Source organism: Gorilla gorilla, chromosome 4 (genome assembly GCF_029281585.2).
Source record: "Gorilla gorilla gorilla isolate KB3781 chromosome 4, NHGRI_mGorGor1-v2.1_pri, whole genome shotgun sequence".
In the NCBI taxonomy this organism is placed as follows: domain Eukaryota; kingdom Metazoa; phylum Chordata; class Mammalia; order Primates; family Hominidae; genus Gorilla; species Gorilla gorilla.
The window spans coordinates 101,838,184-101,851,993 of NC_073228.2; the positions used below are offsets into that span (position 1 = coordinate 101,838,184).

Below are 13,810 nucleotides of genomic sequence, written 5' to 3' on the forward strand. Positions count from 1 at the left end.
CATTTTTCTTTCCTCTTTCTTACAGTTCTGTGATTTCCCTTCTTGTGTCTACACATTCCCCAACACAGTATATGTGAATCCATTCTGAACACTAGGGATGGACTTGCTTCATTTAATGTTAACGCTAATCTTAGGCACTTTAGAAACAGAGATTACTTTAGGAACCCAGGACTAAGCAAATTGTTGATGGCATGCCACTAGAAACAGCATTTAATTTACAAATGGACATATGACCAAATTCAGGTCAATGAGAAAAAGTGAACTAGGGACTTTTTGAGGGAAAATGCAATGGACTGAAGAGAATATCCTTGGGCAAGACACCCTTTGTGCCCCTGGAAACAAAGATGAGTGCTGGTCAGAGCTAGAACTTCCACTGTCATCAGTGACTCCAAGGATGAACCAAATCAAGAGGATAGTACAGCCAAGTATCACAGAGAAATTGGACAGAGACTTTTGGATTATGGTAAACCTGAGCCACCCTACTTGTGGACTTTGAGTTAAATGGTCCAGTACATTATTTCCTTAGTGTTTGAGTAACTTTGCATTAGGTCTTCAGTTATTTATAGCTTACAAGTATGTAACGGATACTCTGCTAATAGGAGAAGAACTTCTGGATGGAAGAAGCTGCTGTTTAATAGCTTACCCTTAATACTACTAAATTAGGGAAGAGTAGCTTAAAACCATGTTCAAAACATGATCTCAGCTTAACCCATTACATTCTCATTAGTGGGGTAGTAAATAGGCATTGAACTGTGTTACCATTATAAAATGAAGAAACTATACATCTCCAACCTTCCATGCTCTCTATGGAAGTCTTTTATAAAACTTTGATTTAGAGTCCCAAGTTAGGAAAGTATATATTAACTCTACTCATACTTCTGTCAATAGTATATACGTGTTGAAAAAATACATGTACTAATCTTATGCAGCATTTTGCAAATAATTCTGTGACTGTTCTGTCGAACCCACATGCTAGATTTACACATCTAGCATCTCACTTTATTTTGGGATAGTAACAACTTCCTAACAAAGTGTTGCTTCTTGCAGAGAAGGGTGCTAACCCTTCAACCTAACGGCATTATTCAATAGGAGAAAATATTTATCTGCATATTTTTTCTTAGGTATGAATTTTGCATTTCTCTTCCCTATGAATATATTCTTTCTAGGAGACCATGATATTCTGAGCCTATCATAACAATGTAAGGGGTTGTTACTTAAAAGATGTGTGGTTCCAATTTAATTTATGTGGCCTGGAAAACAGAGGATTTGCATTCAAACTAAAATTTGCCCTTGGGGTGGTCTTTAGAGGTACTGTGAATATATTAGAGATTGCCATTTAACTTCACATTCTCAAGTTAATTGTGTGCAATTAAAATGCTCCTGTTCAATAAAAGGTTTATCAAAAAGCTGTGTCTTTCATGAAGCTGGTAAATAGCACATGTACATCAAGTTAGAGACATAGCATGGCTGCTGTTATCAACACATGATTAAATTTCACACACACACAATTGACAAAACTTCTGTCATTCTTTTCGTTTTGGACAATGTATCTTTTTATGTCATAGTCTTTATTTTATTTCTTATATGTTATTTACTTACTTTCATAGCAATTTCTGTCTTGTAGAGACTTACATTTGGGTTCTTTGAAAGAATTAAGCAAACTATGTCAATATAGCAAGCTTAGCAACTCCTTTTCAACTGTGCTTTATTTCCTTTACAGAAATGAGTTTGCTTGTTTTTGTTTTCAATTTAATAAAATGAAATATTAACATGTCAGATTTGTAAGGGATCTTCAATGTCAGTGAGTTCTGTTCTTCACCTCATGTGTAAATTCTCCTTAAAACAAACTCCAAGCCAACGGAAAAGATTTGGAATTTCAACCCTGCTACTTAGTGGCTATCCGTTGGACACACGTGGCTTATTGAAATACAGTTTTCTCATCTATAAAATGTCAGTAATAACATTGACCTCAGATTTGATGTGATAATTATTTGCTTCACAATCCTTTTTACCTATATGTAATTAGCAAATTTGATGAGTGTTTGTTTTATATATTTATGTAAGCAATAAAGCTGATAAAAAGATTTTTGAAAGAAAAAATTGTGGAACACATAACTAAATCCTTTTCTCCAGTTTTTTATTTTCTTGTTTGAGATGCTGATCATTTTCTTAATAATTTATTTCTATTTCTTCCATTTATAATGCAAGGATTTATGTAGAAAATGTAGAAAACACAGGTGAGGATAGTGAAGAAAATTTAAATTACAACCAGTTGAAATCTAGGGCAGCTAATATAGATAGATAATTTCCCCACTCTTGGAAAACAAAAAGCCCCCAGTTATTTATTGTATCTGACAAATAAGAGACTAATCATAATAAATTAATGAATGTGTCTATTATAGTCTAATAATCAGAAATTATGCATTAGTTTGCAGGTGGTTCAAGGCAAATGGGAAGAAAAAGGAGCTGGTTGGTTCCTACTCTGTTCCTCTGTCTAGACATATTATTGTAGGCTTATTGTAGGCTGAGTTAGAAAACAGTGCTCTGCCTGATCTCCCAACCTCAAGCTTACCACATGAGTGCTTTGATGCCCACCCTCTCTTCCACCATGGCATCAGGGAGGCAGAAGGCCACAGCCATTGAAAATATTCTTTTTTTTAAATTTTATTATTATTATACTTTAAGTTTTAGGGTACATGTGCACAACGTGCAGGTTTGTTACATATGTATACATGTGCCATGTTGGTGTGCTGCACCCATTAACTCGTCTTTAGCATGTATCTCCTAATGCTATCCCTCCGCCCTCCCCCCACCCCACAACAGTCCCTGGTGTGTGATGTTCCCCTTCTTGTGCCTATGTGTTCTCATTGTTCAATTCCCACCTATGAGTGAGAACATGCAGTGTTTGGTTTTTTGTCCTTGCGATAGTTTGCTGAGAATGATGGTTTACAGTTTCATCCATGTCCCTACAAAGGACATGAATTCATCATTTTTTATGGCTGCATAGTATTCCATGGTGTATATGTGCCACATTTTCTTAATCCAGTCTATCATTGTTGGACATTTTGGTTGGTTCCAAGTCTTTGCTATTGTGAATAGTGCCGCTATAAACATACGTGTGCCAAGCTTCATTTCTGCTCACAGACTTCCTAACCTATTTTATAGGTACGGGTTATAAAAGCAATTCTCCCATTCCTCTTTTGTCAATCCCACTTGGGTGGCCCAGCCCCTCTCTGTGTATTGAGGGAATGGTTGGTACCTGCTGCCTTTGAGATTCCATGAAAACTGACACAAGAGTCTTGTCTTTACATTCAGCTGTAATCACTCCCTTAGGATACATTATATGAAGTGGATTTCTGCATCTAGGAATGTGACCATTTTAAAACTCTTGACACATGCTAGTAAAGTTCTACTTCCCCAAATAAAAATATTATACCAATTCACACTTTCATCCTTACTGCATAATACTGAGAAAAGAAAAATAGGGTAAAGGAGGAGAACAGGACAAGAAGGAAAAAGCAGGGGCCTGAACCTGAGAAGAGAGGAATGGTATAGGGAAATGGGAAGAAGTGCATGCAGGAGATGGGGTAAAATCTCCTGTAAATCAGGTAAATCCATGTCAAGTCAAACTCTAGCATAAATAAATATGATTAATCTCTGCCAAATTATTTCAATGGGCAGTATATTTAATAGCTAGTTATTTCCTGGGTCTAGCCTAGAAAGAGTTATTGAGAGGTAGATTTACATAATCATCCTATAGCTCTTTCCATAGCAAAATGTAGAAAAATTGCAAAATATAGCAATATTAATTGAGGCCATAACAGTATCTGCAAAGCCAGCATGGTGTGGTAGAAAGAAGATACATTCTGTCTCCAGATTCTGCAACTTACTAGCTGGTTGATCCTGAGATAGTTGCTCAATACTAGTGGGTCTTAAGCTTCTCAACCCTAGAATTTGAATAATAGTGTCTTTCTTGCTCAGCCCATGTGGTAATTATGAGATGAGATAGGATGAGTTTTGGAATTTGTGAGCTGTAAAAATCTTACAACAATCAGATAGGTTGCCTTGTCAATGACTTATCAGCACCAAGGCATACTTGGAAGTTTCTAATTGATATTTTTTGAATCTATTTTTTGTCTTGTTGACAGTATCCATGCCATTGTTTTGCCACAAATGAGATTTTGTATGTCAAGTGTACCTTGCATTTTTCTGGGTGCTTAGAAGCTACTCAGTAAATATTAGTTCTTGGTTTCCTCTCTCCTCCCAGTTCCCCAACTATTTGCTTTTTGGAAATATCTGCTTATTTTACAACCTTATTGTCATGACTCATTCTTTTCAAGTAGACAACAGAAAGTATGTGTATGCGAGGAACCTAATGCTCCACATTCTCATATTTATTGCATTTGATATTATTTGCATGGAAAGCATTTCCTTCCCAGCCTAATTTGGTGAAAATGATGTCAACTGTTTCCCTATTGTTCATCTGAAATCAGCTCCTAGATTTAATGAATTACATATCTTGGCTTTATTTTCTCATTTAATTTAATTTTATTGATGTAAAAACAATAGGAATAACAAAATGCTTCCAGTGTCAATGGCAATTAAAAAAACAAACAGAAAGTTAATAAAATGCATTATTACTTTGGCTAGATCCTTCCTTCTTTATTCACTTCAGAAAAAACAATCCAATCTTGAGAGAAAATGTAGAATGTGGTTTTGCGCCAGCAGTAATTAGCAGGAACAGCTTGACGAGAAACAGTGATGGAAGAATCAATGACATCAATAAAATAAAACCCAAATAAGGTTTCTGTTTTTCATACTAGGTCTTTACATATCAACTTAACCAAATGATTGAGAAATGACATTCTTAATCCCAAACAGTGTGCCATAAATATATTGTAAACCATTTTGACCTTTTAAAACTATGTCAAGCTTTTCCAGTCTCCTAAGAGAGTATACAACATGGTTTTATAACCAATAATGCCTCCTCATTAAACACTACAGTTGCTTTATCAAATAGAATTTTTAAATGAAGTTTAAAAATTGCAGAAAACCAGGATTAAGTGAAACATTAAAAATGTTACTGATGTTCCACACTCAGGTCTTGACTGTAGGCATAATCATGAGAAGGGTAATATTTTTAAATTTTTAATTGGTTTGCTTTAATTTATCAAACTTTCATTTGGCTTGATCTCAGTTTCTTCTCTTCCCTCTCTCATGACCATAAATCAAAAGATCCAGGATTTTTTCCATCAGAATTTGCTGATGCTTTACATATTGTTGAAAACAAACCCTTCTCGGTGAAACATAGGAACAACATGCCCCACACTTAGACCAGGGTTTTTCCACTTTAGCACTATGGGTAGTCCAGATTTGATAACTCTTTGTCGTGGGGAACTCTCTTATGCATTGTATTGAGTTCAGCAGCATTCCTCGGCCTCCACCCACTAGATTTTAGTAGAACTTCCGAGTTCTGATTATCAAAAATATATATAGACACTGCCAAATATCTTCCTGGGGGCAAAAAGCACAATTGGTTGAGAATCACTTTCTTAGACTGAGACTTCTATATTTCAGATGAAATACATATAACTAACTTGATACACTAATGTGGCCAAAAAGAAGGAAGTCTAGCAGAGATAGGAAATCAAACCACAGTAAACTATAGTGGTTCTCAATCATGACATGCATTAAAAATACCCTTGAGATTTAAAAATATTGATACACAGACCAATCCCATATTAGTTGACTGAGGATCCTTGGATATAAGGACCAAGAATCACTGCCAAATTTACTGAAGTAGGTTACTCTGTGAATTTGATATACTACCTTTAGGGGCAAACACACAAGTTCTCCTTTTTGCAGTGTTACCCATCTTTTAATTTCTGTCCTTTCAGAGTCTGGAGTTGCTTCTGTTGGCCGTCAATTTCCTATGGTGCAGAGGGGCTACGAATATAATACAGATTAAACTCCCTGCAGGAAGTCTTTTATGGATAAGAACAAGTTCAGGTAAAGACAACACAATTCCTTTCACTTGCAACCACTTTCCAGTGTGGAGCCTAGAACTGTAGTTCTCACAGTGAGATTTCTGAGAATCACCAGCACAACCTAGGAACTTGTTAGAAATGCAAAACTTCTGACTACTCTAGAACTACTGAATTAAAACCCCTGGGGGTGTGGCCTAGCAATGTGTGTCTTAGTAAGATGATTCTGAAGTATACTAAAATTTGAGAACCATGAGCTAGAGACATTCTCTGTATTCACTTATGTGTTTTCAGTGTTCTTCCACGTGAAACCACACTTCACAAGACTTAAATCACTGACATACACTTTCATTGACTCTTTTAAATACTGCTGCTTAGGATTCCATTTTCTCAGAGATGTTTGTTGTGGAGTTTATGACATATTTATACAGGTTATAGTCCTCAGAAAAGGAGAACTGGAGGTAAAGGAGAGGTCGAGGGAAGCAGAGAGCACTAGACACAGACCTGGCCCAAGTGAATGAGCACAGAAAATCTCCAAACTTGCTGCACTATGGGGCCGTTCAGATCCCCTACAGCAGCTTGGTTTGACTTCCACGGGTAATAATTAGCAGCTAGTGGGCCAGAAGAAAATGACATAATGATAGTTATTGAGAAGAGGAGGCCACATTCAGAAAAAGGAGAACTTGATTTTAGGCAGAGCCACTGAGGATTGAGGAAGGAGAGAAACAAAGGCACCTCGTACCTTTCCATATTACCTTTATTGTAAGTGAATTACATTCTCGCATTCTACACCATTACATTCAGTAGTTTTACTGTTACAGGTCAATAATGGAGGTTGGCTTCTATATTACCAAGCGTTACTTGCTAGTTGATATAATTATCCCTTGGTGGACAAGATTGGGAAACTTACTTTCTAGTGGAAAGTATCAATATAATTTTTATGTGGATACTAGGCTATAGAGGGGCAGTGGTAGAAAATGGGTTTTAATTAGAGGATATTGAAGGAGTCTAGGAGAAAGATTCTGTTGCAGCAGTCCAGGAGAGTAACAGGGGAGAAAGTGTGATAAAAACGTAATGTTAGCTTTGAGATCTAGTTTTCTTTTCTTTTTTTCTTTTTTAGAGACAGGATCTCATTTTGTTGCCCAGGCTGGAGGGCAGTGACACAATCATAGTTAATTGTAGCCTCAAACTCCTGGGTACAAGCAATCCCCCTGCTTCAGCCTCCAGAGTAGTTGGAACTACAGGCATGTGCCACCATGCCCGGTTAATTTTTTAATTTTTTTTGTAGAGATGGGCTCTTGCTGTGTTGTCCAGGCTGGTCTCAAACTCCTGGCCCAAGTAAGTTGTCCTTCCATCTCGGCCTCCTGAAGTGTTGGGATTACAGGTGTGAGCCACCTTGCCCAACCATAATTGATTTCATTACAAGAGAGGAATCAAGAATGACTCTTGGGTTTTTGCTTAATCATCTAGGTGGATGTAAAATAACTGAAACTGAGAAATTTAGTAAGAAAGAGTATTGAAAAGGTTGAGGAATCAAGTTGTTTTGACCATATGAATTCTAAGATTCTTATTATGAAAACAAATAAAGATACTAAGAAAGCAGAATAATAAACAAGTCTAGAGTACAGGAAAAGGGGATTAGCTTTGAAATTTAAATTGGGAATCCTTTGCATGTAGATTCATAAAGCCCTGAGAATGGTTAAAATCATCCCAATGAAAAGAGAGAAGAAAATAGAAGAGATCCCTGAAGTCTGGGATTTTTCAACTTGGTATTTCTTTAGGCTCAGTAGCCTGTTATTTTTATCATGCTGAATTCTAATTTCCTTGGATTTAATGTTACACTTTATGATGGTCATATATAAGACTTTTTTGTTTTCTTTCTCATAATTTTTAACTGAGCAATTAAATTAAAGCAGCCCACTGACAATAGCTTCTCTGTTACCATTATGGTATTGCAGCTTCCCATTGGGGATGACAGAGCTGGTGCTCAGGTAATCAACATCCTGCTGAGCCTATGAGAAAGCATTTGGGACAACTTGACAATGCATGGTGAGTCAGAAAGTTTGCTTTTTGATTCAAGTATTTAAAATTCCCTATTATTTTCTTTGTTTTTGGCTGCCTTTTGCTTAATTGTCTTGTCAGCTGTCCTAAGCCTGACAGCCATATGAGGTCAAGCAGAAAAATTGAACTGGGGAAATAATCATAGTTCTTCAATGGATTGTTTCTGAAAACTGAATATGAGGAGAGAATATTCATAGGTATGGCATAACTTCCATCTTGTAGCTGAAAGAAATCTTACCCCCAAATTATGACAATTTATAGAATTATGAGTTGAATGTTTGTGTAAGTATATGTCTTCATATTTTTAAACATGTACAGGCTACATTATTTTCTGCCAATAAATTTTATGGCTTTTATATCAAGTAAAGATATGTTGCTAATATGATCCCTGCAGTTGATAGATAATATAACTTTTTGTGGGCTAGACTAACCATGTGGCTTCCCAGTTGGGCTGTAAAGGAATCAACAGCTAGTTTAGAGTTACTGGGGTCAGCATTTGGAAGATTTAACTTGTCCAGTTTGGGCCACTTATTAATATTACATATTGCTTATCTATCCTTTGCAATTCTTTGGGGTCCCTTCCTTAGACGTGGTGCTCAAGGAAGCTTTGATGGAAGGCTTTCTGTAGACAATTCACTTGGTTCTGACAGGCCAAGAAAGCCTGTCTGGAGCCAAGATAAACCCAAGGCTCATTTCTGCATTTATTTATTAATACAGCAAATATGGTTATTTTTTGGAGATTGTCAGAAAATCAGTTCTACATACTAGATGTGAACTTGCACTCTGATACTAGTTCTGTGTTCATTTGTATTTTCTTTTATTTCTTGGTAAAAGCTCAGAAAACAACTGGATAGAAATGTGATCTTTTGGCATTTTTGAATTCACTCTTACTGAGATATCAGTTTTCCTGTCAAAGGAAAAATTAAGAAAATGAAAACCTATGATTCTGTAATATTGACTTTCTATTGAACTAACAAGTAAATTAGAAAACAGGAAATGGAAGAGATCATGTCTAGCTTAGGGAGGCATCTATTGAAGGCTCAATGTGAAACCCATTTTGCTCTGAGCATATCTAAATGGGTACTACAAGAAATATAAATATTAGCTAGATTGCTGGTATCTTGGTTTCCTTCCATGTAGAATTCTATATAGAATTTCTATCCATTTGATGTAGATGCTGGTTTTTAGAGAGCTGCAGGGGTAAGAGAAGGTAATGTAGATGTTCTCACTTTGTTAACATGAAATTACATAAACCAACACTCACTTGAACTTCTCATAGCACAGCGATTAATTCAACATTTACTGGTTACTCACCATTTTCTAGGCACTGTGCTGTGTTCTGGGTATGAAATTCGAGAGATACGGGCATCCTTTTTAAGGAACAGAAAGTTTCTAGCCTTGCTCTAAGATTAAATCTGACTAGATCAATAGAACTCTAGCGCTTGTATTTTCTTGAGTTTTAGAGACTGGAGGTACCAAATTTTGATGGTTAATTTTGTTTGTCGAATTGACTGGGAGATGGGATGCCCAGCTATTTGACTACACATTATTCTGAGTATGTCTGCGAGGGTGTTTCTGGATGAGATTAACATATGATTTGGTAGAATGAGTAAAGCAGATTGTCTCCCATAATGTGAATGGGCATTGTCCAATCCTTTGGAGGCCCAAATAGAACAAAATGTGGGATAAGGGAGAACTTACTCTCTCTACCTGCTTTAGAGATGGAACATTGTTCTCCTGCACTTAACCTGGAACTACACTACTGGCTCTCTGGACTTCCAACTTTCAGACAGCAGATCATGGGACTTCTCAGCCTCCACAATCATGTGTGTCAGTTCCTTATAAATCTTATTTATACACATGTGTGTGCATGTGTATGTGTGTGCATGTGTGTGTGTGTGTGTGTGTGTGTGTGTATGTGTCTTACTGGTTCTGTTTCAATGGAAAACCCTGACTAATATACCAAAGAATTCCAGGAGAAGATGTACAGAAACAAAGTGTGTCAAAATCCCAGAGGGTTACCCTATAGAAATCTAAGGGACTACTTCTTGTAAAATGTATTAGATACTTCATTACTACTAACTCTGAAAACAACAGTCTGGGTTTACCTTTGAGAAAGTGCCTTTGAAAATAAAGTTACAAATATCTAAAACTACAGTTAAAAAGTGTAGATCAGACAAGCTAAGAACAGGTCTATCTACCACCCAGAAAAACACATGCAAGTTTGCCATACAGTCAAAACTGAATTTTTTATTTATGGGAAGGGGACACAAAAAATTTGGAAGGGCCTTTGCCCAATTTGCAATGAGAAAGAAACCAGAACTCTACATCCAAGCAGCAAAGAATGGAGCTGGGACACCAATAGCCATTTTTCTTAGCTTCTGACATAAAACCTTTAATTTTTTTATATACCTGGCTATAGTGAGCCAGGGTCAGTCAAAGGTCACTGACAAAGCAGATGCCCAGATTTCCATTTAGTTACACAAAAAAGTAGCTTCTTGATTAAATTTCATGTAATATGCAGCCACCCTACAACACAAAACCCATAAAAGGATCAAGTGAAAAAAAAACCAGAGGATTATTGTGGTCTTTAAAAACAATATTCAGTGAGAACAACCTACCACAGGTGCACTCAATTGCTGTGCTTTTGTGAGGGATCACTTTATTTTGTAAAGTTTTATGCTCTAAAATTCAAATAAGGTATGGAAAGAAATGATGTGGAGGCATTTTAGCCCAATGTCTCATTGTGTATTCATGGTGTACTTAGATGTCACGGGCAGTGGAAGCTGATCAGTATTTGTCTAGCAATTTTTTAGTCAGCTCAAAATCAACACAGAAAGTTCTAGATTTTGTAAGGAACATTTTTTATGGTCACTTTTTTTTTGTTAACTAATATATTTATACTTCATGATATGCCTGCAAATAAAGTATATGCCTGAAAAGAGATCCATGATTATAGGGAGAAAGCTCTACTCTTTTTCAGGCTCCCTGCTTTTTTTTTTTTTTAACTTTTAAGTTCAGGGGTACATGTGCAGGTTTGTTATATAGGTAAACTGTCATGGGGCTTTGTTGTACAGGTTATTTGATCACCCAGATATTAAGCTTAGTATGCATTAGTTATTTTTCCTGATCCTTTCTGTCCTCCCACCCTCCACTCTCCAATAGGCCTATGTGTATGTTGTTCCCCTTTAGGCGTCCATTTATCTCCCACTTGTAAGTAAGAACATGTGGTATTTTGTTTTCTGTTACTGCATTAGTTTCCTAAGGATAATGGTCTCCAGCTCCATCCATGCCCCTGCAAAGAACATGATCTTGTTCTCTTTTTATGGCTGCATAATATTCCATGGTGTATATGTAACACAATTTCTTTATCCAGTCTATCATTGATGAGCATTTAGGTTGACTTTACATCTTTGCTATTGTGAATAGTGCTGCAATAAACATATGTGTGCATGTGTCTTTATAACAGAATGATTTGTATGCCTTTGGATGTATACCCCGTAATGGGATTGCTGGGTTGAATGGTATTTCTGTCTTTAGGACTTCAAAGAATTACCACACTGTCTTCCACAATGGTTGAACTAATTTACATTCCCACCAACAGTGTATAAGCATTCCTTTTCCTCCACAACCGCACCAATATGTTGTTTTGTGACTTTTTAGTAATAGCCAGTCTGACTGGTGTGATATGGTGTCTTGTTGTGGTTTTGATTTGCATTTCTCTAATGATTACTGATGTTGAGCATTTTTTCATATGCTTGTTGGCTGCCATCTATGTCTTCTTTTGAGAAGTGTCTGTTCATGTCCTTTTCTCACTTTTTAATGGGGCTGTTTGTTGTTTTCTTCTTGTAAATTTGTTTTAAGTTTTTTATAGATGCTGGATATTAGAGCTTTGTGAGATACATAGTTTGCAAAACTTTTCTCCCATGATGTAGTTGTCTGTTTACTCTGTTGATAGTTTCTTTTGCTGTACAGAAACTATTTAGTTTAATTAGATTAACACTATCAATTTTTCTGTTTGTTGCAATTGCTTTTTGGCATCTGCCTCATGCAATATTTGCCTGTGCCTGTGTCCTGAATGGTATTGCCTAGGTGGTCTTCCAGGATTTTTACAGTGTTGAGTTTTATGTTTAAGTCTTTAATCCATCTTGAGTTAATTTTTGTATATGGCATAAGGAATGGGTCCAGTTTCAATCTTCTGCATATGACTAGCCAGTTCTCCCAGCACCATTTATTGAATAGGTTCAAATAACACAATCTGAAATGACGAGGGGGATCTTACCACTGACCCCACAGAAATACAAATAATCACCAGAAAATATTATGAATACCTCTATGCACATAAACTTGAAAATTGAGAAGAAATGGATGCATTCCTGGACACACGCACCCTCCCACGCCTGAACCAGGAAGAAATTGAATCCCTGAACAGACCAATACCAAGCTCTGAAATTGAGGCAGTAATAAATAGGGTGTCAACCAAAAAGAAAAAGCCCAGAACCGGATGGATTCATACCTGAATTCTACTAGATGAACAAAGAGGAGCTGGTACCATTCCTACTAAAATTATTTCAAAAAAATGAGGAGAAGAGACTCCTCTGTAATTCATTCTATGAGGCCTGCATCATTATAATACCAAAATCAGGCAGAGATAAAACAAAAAAAGAAAACTTCAGGCCAATATCTTTGATGAACATTGATGCAAAAATCCTCAACAAAATACTGGCAAAGCAAATCCAGCAGCATATCAAAAAGTTATCCACCAAAATCAAATAGGCTTTACCCCTGGGATGCAAGGTTGGCTCAACATACACAAATCCATAAATGTGGTTCATCACATAAACAGAACTAAAGACAAAAACCACGTGATTATCTCAATATATGAAGAAAAGGCTTTTGATGAAATTAAATATCAATTTATGTTAACAAGTCTCAGTAAACTAAGCACTGCAGGAACGTACCTCAAAATAGTAAGAGCCATATTTGACAAATCCACAGCCCACATCATATTGAAAGAGCAAAAGCTGGAAACATTTTCCTTGAAAACTGGAACACAGCAAAGATGCCCTCTCACCACTCCTATTCAACATAGTATTGGAAGTCCTGCCCAGGACAATCAGCGAGAGAAAGAAATAAAGGACATCCAAATAGGAAGAGGGATAGTATAGATATGAGATTATGTCATCTGTTTGCTGATAACACAATCCCTGTTTGTGGATGACATAATTTTATCTAGAAAACCTTAAAGTCTCAGCTCAAAAGCTTCTTAAGCTGATAATCAGCTTCAGAAATGTCCCAGGAAATAAAATGGATGTGCAAAAATCACTAGAATTTCTTTACACCAACAACAGTCAAGCTGAGAACCAGATCAGAAACATACTCCCATTCACAATTTCCACTAAAAGAATAAAATACCTAAAAACACAGCTAACTAGGGAGGTGAAAGATCTCTACAATGAGAACTATAAAACACTGCTGAAAGGAATCAGAGATGTCACAAACAAATTGAAAAACATTCCATGCTCATGAATAGGAGGAATCAGTATCATTAAAATGGACATACTGCTCAAAGAAATTTATAGATTCCTACAAATTCCTATACATGCTATTTTTATTTAACTACCATTGAGATTCTTCACATAACTAGAAAAAAGCTGCTTTAAAATTCATGTGGAACCAAGAAAGAGCCTGAATAGACGAGGTAATCCTAAGCAAAAAGAACAAAACTGGAGGCATTGTGCTACATGACTTTGAACTATACTACA

The 13,810-nt window shown here is 36.4% G+C and overlaps 1 long non-coding RNA gene across 1 annotated transcript in view; it reads left to right on the plus strand.

Moving 5' to 3' along the window:
- LOC129533599 (uncharacterized) overlaps positions 1–13,810 on the plus strand; it is a 762,991-nt gene that overhangs the window by 442,217 nt on the left and 306,964 nt on the right. Inside the window, exons 4-5 of the long non-coding RNA XR_010133635.1 lie at positions 5,898–6,009; positions 7,943–8,033. This is a non-coding gene — a long non-coding RNA (uncharacterized lncRNA). The remainder of the gene's footprint in view (positions 1–5,897; positions 6,010–7,942; positions 8,034–13,810) is intronic.